A 7,779-nucleotide genomic window follows, 5' to 3' on the forward strand; every position below is an offset into this window, starting at 1 on the left:
GAGTGGGTTTGTAAATTTGAGAGATTTTTTTTTACTTTTCCCTTATACCATTTATATTTAAAAAAAATTTTTTTTACCTTAAACGTATTATTTTTATAATATAAAACCAAACCAAATTATTTTAAAATAATATTTAAAACACAAATATATTTAAAATTTAATTGCAGGAGGACAGAATAAGACATTAATATACATTTCATTTTCCTATCTTCCTCATATTCTTTTTTAAAGAAGATTGTGTATGTTTAAAAAACATTTACAAAAGGCGAAGAAATCAAAATAGGTATTTTATTGGAAATATTAATTTCACTGTACTCTCCACTGATGCAACTACATCTGGACATTCTATGTTGTTTGTTTATTTGTTTGTTTGTTTTTAGGCGAGGCAACCCTTGGTTGACCTCACAGATTGCAAGGATCTTATAGTCTTACAGTCCCTTATTTTTTTATTTTTTTATTTTTTACACCTATAGCACCCGGTCTTCCTAGGTGGTCTCCCATCTAAGTGCTAACCAGGCCCGACTCTGTTTAGCTTCTGAGATCAGATGAGATTGGTTTTGTTCAGGGTGGCATGGCTGTAGACTGTACATTCTATTTTAAAGTCGATGCTGATGAGATACCAAAATAACCAAGATGGTGAGAACCAAGACAAGGCTCTGGGTGGGATGGGTTAAGGCAGATGTTTAATTAGCTGATGACAAAAACCAAGAGGAGACATGATGGCTGACTTCATAGGACATCTATAACAAACAATGATTAATAGCTATGTGAATATGTGTTCTATGAGGTAATACAAATGCAATGGTAAAAATCATTAAAAGATAGGTTTTAGCTCAATATGAGAAAGAATACAAAAACAATCAGATCTATATCAGAATTGCTTGCCCTGACAATCATTGGCCTAGGTCTTCCTTGCTATGTCCACTGAACCAGAAACCAACTGTATGACCAATTCTTGGGATGGTGTTAAAAAGATACTTGTATCAGGTAAGAGGTTGGATACTTAAGACCCTAAAGCCATTTTTTTAATTCAGATATTTTATGACTACCCAAGTCTGAGCTCACATCAAAGCAGTCCTTCTGTCACTGTTGGGGCTGTGATAGGAGTTCAGTGTAGCCCCAATGGTAGCGGGGAGGGAGAGGGACAATGCCTCAAATGACGGCATTGAAGAATCACAGGTCATTGAGATTTAATAATTTATTAAAAATATATTTTAGAAAGACAAAGAGTGTCCCAAGGAGGCACATGGTCCCAGTGCTGTAACCAACACAAAGGAGCCGAAATGGCCAGAAAAGGGCAAAAAGGCCACAAAAGACCATCAAAAAGAGAGAGAACCCAGAAAGGCAAAAAGAGGCAAAAAAGAAGGGGAGTCCAGAAGGACAAAATGGGAGGGGGCAGAAGGGCAAAAGGGCCCAGAAGTGAGAATGTCGGCCTTATATTTAGGCCATAATGGGTGGTTTCCAAGGCATTCCTAGATGATTGGCAAGTGAAGTTATTTTGATTGACTCCTGGCTGCTATATAACTCTGCCTAGTACACATGTGTGTACCTAGAATTCTACTACCATTGGGGTGTTCTTTGGGCCCCTATTCCTTTGTTCCCCCGTCACTCATGTCTGACTAGCTACCTAACACTTCACCATTAGCTTCTCTATATCGTCTTGTTTGGAGAGCATCTTCTCTCATGTTAGTCACTGCCACAGCACAACTTACTTCCTCCTCTTTCCTCCATGCTCCAGTCTCACATCTAACCTACTGAATAGCTCCATTTGAGTGTTCTTATAAATCAAAATGACTAAAACAAATTAAACACCTCAATCCCCCATAATTGTCCTCTTGAGTTTTCCTTATTTCTCTAAACGATAGGTCAAACAATGCTAAGAGAGTTGGCTGGTAAAATGACAAGCTTTATAAAAATTCAGACAGCTTAAAAAAAATTCAGACAGCTTATTACTTACATAGATAGCAAAAGCAAGAATAGCAAAGGTGCCAGCTCCCCCTGGCCCTTGTCCCACAGGACAACAAAGAAACAAAACAAGCTAGTTGACAAAGGCAACAGGAGTTAAGTGGGATACCTTGTTGTTTAGGAGCTGATTCCACACTGCAGCTAGCAGTCTTATAGCCTGCAGTTGTATTCTCAGTGGTGGGGGTTGTGGTATAGTAAAGAATGTGGCTGGTCTTTGTTCTTTGTTCCAGGGAGTTAATTTCTAAATCCTTGACATTTCCCGAGGGACAAAAGTATCTTTGTTATTCATGGTGGGCACCTTGGACCTGAGTTTCTGTTAATGAGATAATTCAGGATGGGGGCTGGCGGGGCGGATAGATTACGCATTTGATTAGAGGTTTGGGGCTTCGAGTCAGGCAGTATCAGCCCAACCTCTGGGGAAAAAAGAGGGTTGGCCAATGATTCTAATGTAGGGAGGAGGCAAGAGAATTAAAATGTTAATCAAGCTACATTCAGAGACTGCAATATGCTGATCAGCCCTGCAGCCAAGCCAGGAAGACACTTTCAGAACAAAGGAAGATTTCTGCTGGAATTGCTAATAATCCATTTCCCCACACCTGTGGAAATGAAAACAGGAACAAGAGTCTTTAAGTGTCTGCCCTACACAAATAAAATCATTCATTCCCCATAGCTAAAACCATGGAGACCTATGGATTAAAGCTGAAGAACTGCCAACAGGACTTTCAGGCAACACACTCTTCCCCTTCCTCACTGTATATTCATATCAAAAGAAATGGGTTAATAAAGTCTTTTAAACTATAACTCATAGGAACTAAAGAATAACATATAAACTGGATTCCCCAAACACTCAGTGCTTTAACACTGTCCCTGTCACTCTCCCTCCGCCTCTGAGAGGAGACCACATTCTGTCTGTGGAGTGTTAACCCTTTTCTAATAAACTTTTGACTCTAACTTTGGGGTGTGTGTTGAATTTCTTCCACACTCTCCATGAAGGGACCCTCTTCTTCCCTCGGTATAGGGCTTGGTCTCCCCACCACTTGGGGAAATTTGCCCTGTCCTGCATCAATTCAATCAATCATGCAGCCATAAAGAAACCTCAATAAACACTAAAAATAGAGGCTCATGTGGGCTTCCCTGGTTGGTAATCTTACATCAATGTGTAAGAGGGTGACATGTCCTGAGAAAGCTTCACCTGAGAAGGATATGGGACCCTCCTGACCCTTAAGGACATGGGGCCTCCCAAAGCTTGCCCTATGTGTCTCTTCTGTTGGTTAGCCCTGATTTGTATTCTTTATAATAAAACTATAATCATAAGTATAATGCTTTCCTAAGTTCTGTGAGTTTTTCTAGCAAATTATCCAACTTGAGGGGATAGTGGGAACTCCTGAATTCATAGCTAGTTGGTCAGAACTGTGAGTGTCCTGGGAAACCCTGAGCTAGTGGCTGCTGTCCGAAGTTAAGGCAGTCTTGTGGAGGACTACGCCCTTAACCTGTGAAATCTGACTTATTTCCAGGTAGTTAGCATCATAATTGCATACAGAGGGGAAGGCAGAAAACCTCATACCAACTCAGAACCTAGGAGATGATGAGAAAATGTCTTATGATAGCCTCCCGGAAAGATATGGAAACAGTGAGAAATGGCCTTGAGGTAGCTCCTTACAAGCTTCCCATGGTTTCATGTTCCAAGAGGATCAGAGGACATTCTGCTAATACTTAGGTCAGCTGCAGTTAAGCTTTGCACCAAAAAGAGTTTAGAAACATGTTTACCAAAATGATGGCAATTGTTGTCCCTGAGTCATGGAATCAGAGGACTTTTGGCTTTCTTCTTGATGCCTTTCTTCTTTATACCTTATAGAGGTAATTTAGGGAGTGGTTAAGTATGGGTTCTGGGGACATCCTGCCTGGGTTTGGATCTCACCTCTGTCATTTAGTAAGCTACATGTCCTTGATAATGATCCGTTAACTTGTCCAGCTAGTCCATGGATTCAGCAGGCTCCAGATCCTCCTAGGTATGCCTTCACTCCCCCATGTACCTTCTTCATGTACGAGAACATCACGTGGACTTATCATTTCCTCCCCTGAAATGAAGATATAATATGTCTATGGTAAGGCCCTAATTCATCATCTTTCTTTTCCCATTAAAACAAACAACTCAATGAACAAATAAAAACCATGTTTGTTTGGCATGACTGTTGTCTCGGTAAGTCAGGACTTAAAATTACTTAGCCTCTTTATGCCTAAGTTTTCTCATTTGTTAAATGAAAATAATAAATTATAGTCCCTACTTCATAGAGTTCTGTGAGGACTGAATAAGTTAATATAAAAGAAACCCTTAGAACAGTGCCTGGCGCACAGAGAGCACTCAACAAATGTTAGCTGTTTTTAATACTTATATGTGTTATTTGATTTGTTTACAGTGACCACATATTATTTTTGTAAACAGAAAAAATAAACAAGTAAAAATCCAAATTTCCTATTGTATACAAATCACATTAATTTATTATTTTTTTAATTACCAACAAGACAAATTGGCCAATTTTTTGCTTATAATCGTAACATCTCACAGTCTCCATATAGAGAAATGGAATAACTTTAGAGAAAGTATTTGAAAACTTCAATGACTATCTTAGATGAATATATGCATATATAAAATAGATATATATTTAAAATGTATATGCATATATATATATACTTTTAAATTACTTAAAATTCTTCAGCCACCTCCAAAATAAGCCAGTTAATATTTTAATCTCATATATATTTTAAAAAAAGAAATACATTAGAATGTTCATCATATTTTATCTGTGGATAATGGAATTTGGGGTCCTTTTTTCTCTATATCTTTATACATATTCTAAATTTTGTCCAGTCATCATGTATTACTTTTTGTAATTAAAAAAATAATATAGTAAAAGATAAAATTATTTTTATCTGAATCTTTTTTGCACTATATAAAAAAGAAAGTAGAGACATAAAACCTTGGAGACTTCAGTGACATGAGAGATTGCTTCTGAAACATTCCGAAATTATATTTTCATTGGTTTTAACAAGATTTACAACCTACTCAGAAATGCAATAGAGTGGGCACCACAAAACAAATTTGAAAGCCCTAGAACCAGCACATGAATAGTCATGACATTCAGCAACATATCCCTGTTGAAAAATAGTTTTTATAATCTATAATGGTGATGTTCTATGAACAAGATAAGCTGCATGTAGAATAAAAAGATTTTAAAAGTAGAGATTAAAGATGATTAAGATTAAAGATGAGAAAGTATTTTAATAAAACTTACTTTTATTACATTAATATAATTTAATATATCATGATATTATATATAATAATAATATAATATAAATTACAAAGATGAACTTTAATAATGTCAATAAGGCCTTATATATATGGATATTAAGAACATGGACTTTGGAATCAGACAGATTTTAAGTTTGAGTCCTCTTGGCCCAACTAAGTAGCACTGGATACATTATTTAATATCTCTGAGTCTCTGTTTCCCAGTCTCTAAAATGTAAATAGTAATAGTACCTGAAGGGCTTGCCGTAATAATTAAATGAGGCCCAAAATACTGGTACATTGAGAATGCTTAGTAAAAGCGCTCTTTATATATGAAAAGCAATGGTCAGTTTTGTGTTTCTTTTACCAATGTGAAAATTAATTGCATTCTTTCTATTCCTTTTATAATTAGAAGTTTAAGAGGAACTATATAAATGGAAAAGAAACATTAGACTATGTAAGAATTAAGGAAACTGACTTTAAAGTTGTTTCCAAAATGAATCCTTTTCCTTTTAATCATCCAAATCTTTGGAGTTTTACACAGAGGCATAGCATCCTGACTCTGTGCTCTTACCACGCATAAAAAGAAAGCAAAAACAGAGACCCTAGCATACAATTACAACATTTTTTTTCCACTTCATGCACAATGATCTCTGAATCTTTCTGAACTACAAAATTTTAGTCTCTTCCATCTATGAACTAGAGTGCAGATTATCATTGACTCTGGATTTATCGCATGGGTGCTAGAGTAAACTCCTGATCTTTCCTTGCACAAAGGCTCATGTCACCCTTGAAAGGCCTTTATAGATATCGAGTTGGCCTCAAATTTTCTGTATGAGTTAACTGCGCCCTTAAGAGTATAGGGTACTTAATTACAATTTTTAGCTAAATAAAACATTTTTTCTTAAGGAGAAATCCTCTTGTCAAAGTTCTTCTGCCCATCCCACTACTATAGGAAGACGTCTCTGGAATGACAGAACATCCTACAGTTTGGACCCATCCTACAGGTGGGCCACTTCTATCCTTCACCCAGTGCCTATTTTAAAATGAGCACTGAGGCTTCAGCTACGTGGAGTTGTCTTCTTGTCCACGACACTCCCTTAACTAACAGCACCTCTTTGTGATTCCCTCACTTAAAAAGGGGGTAAATGCTTTGGGCATTAAGTGTGAAAGAATGAGAGCTGCTACCTTTCTGCCTACTTAACTCAAACTTTTAGATTTTTTTTCTCATTTCCTCCATTGCTATTGTTGGCATTTTCTTCTAGGAAGAACTCAGTATTTTCTATAAACCTCCTAATCTGTCTTCCAGATTATTTACGCAAATTTTAAATCTATTTGTCCTGGCAGAGAGGGATCCCTGAAATACTTCTGTTTATGCTTCTCCAAATTAAGACATGTTTATTGATTCATAAACTCTATTTTTTCACTTTAAGTCAACTTCCTATCCTTATTTTTTTTAAAAAAATACTGCCAATCCAATGATGAACCAATAAAAATTTCTTAATAGTAAGAAATGTCTTTGCATGTAACTATCTTGAGAACATCTTACATTTATAAATTTTATTCACTAGTTTTCTCTTTGGTATAATAGTCATTATTTCTCTAAAGCCCTTGTAATATTTCTATATGAATTTCTCATACAAGCTATGGGACCTTTTCCCCAGTAGGTTGTTTATACATTTTTCAGTGTACTACCCTTTAATTACAGATTCAACTAGTTTATCCAGTATAGTGTGATACCATCTGTAAGCTTCCATAGCTGTGCCTGCAATTTTTCTTTTAGACTGAATTCAGATAGGCAATCCACCAGTTTCCTGGAAATTTTGCCATAACAGGGTACACAACTTTGCTAGCATTTGCATAATTTTACCTGTGAAGTTCTTTAAAAACCTAAGTTGATCAAGTTATGTTGATTTATCTCTTCCTGGGGTGTTAACTAGATCCTGGGCATTTCTCATTATTTATTCATAAGAACAATAGCACCTTCTAGCTGCATAGTGCTTTATGTTTATCAAGTGTTTTAAAATTTCAAGGGTCCAATGGTGTTATTCTCTATGAATCGATAATTAATTTTTATGTAAACCTAAAACTACTCAAAAAAAATCTATTAATTAAAAAAATAATAATTTAAAAGTGGGATTCTTGGCAATGTTTTCTTAGTAAAGATGGAGGAAAAATAATAAAAACAATTCATTTACTCTGTTTGGACTGTTGCACTCCTTTCCACTCCCATTATGTAGTTTCCCTTATTCTCTACTCTACCTCTTCTGACTGATTTAAATGTTCTTTTCTTGGTTTAAAGTTCTCTACATAATGCTTGTTAAATTCTCATTGACCATCATCTATGACTAAATTATCTGTTGATTTTTTTAAAAATTAGAAAAAATTTATAACTACTATAGAGTAGCTTTTATTTATTGGGCATATATACTACATGCCAAGTGTTGTGCTCAACATTTTACATGTTTTTTTCAGTCAATCCATAACAATTCTAATAGGATGTGTATTCTATATTCTCCCCACCT

The 7,779-nt window shown here is 35.8% G+C and overlaps 1 pseudogene; it reads right to left on the reverse strand.

Moving 5' to 3' along the window:
• Positions 1–464: 464 nt before the first annotated feature.
• Positions 465–583, reverse strand: LOC112480991 (annotated as a pseudogene).
• Between the last annotated feature and the right edge of the window lie 7,196 nt (positions 584–7,779).

Source organism: Pteropus alecto, unplaced genomic scaffold, assembly GCF_000325575.1.
Source record: "Pteropus alecto unplaced genomic scaffold, ASM32557v1 scaffold20, whole genome shotgun sequence".
NCBI classification, from domain to species: Eukaryota; Metazoa; Chordata; class Mammalia; order Chiroptera; family Pteropodidae; genus Pteropus; species Pteropus alecto.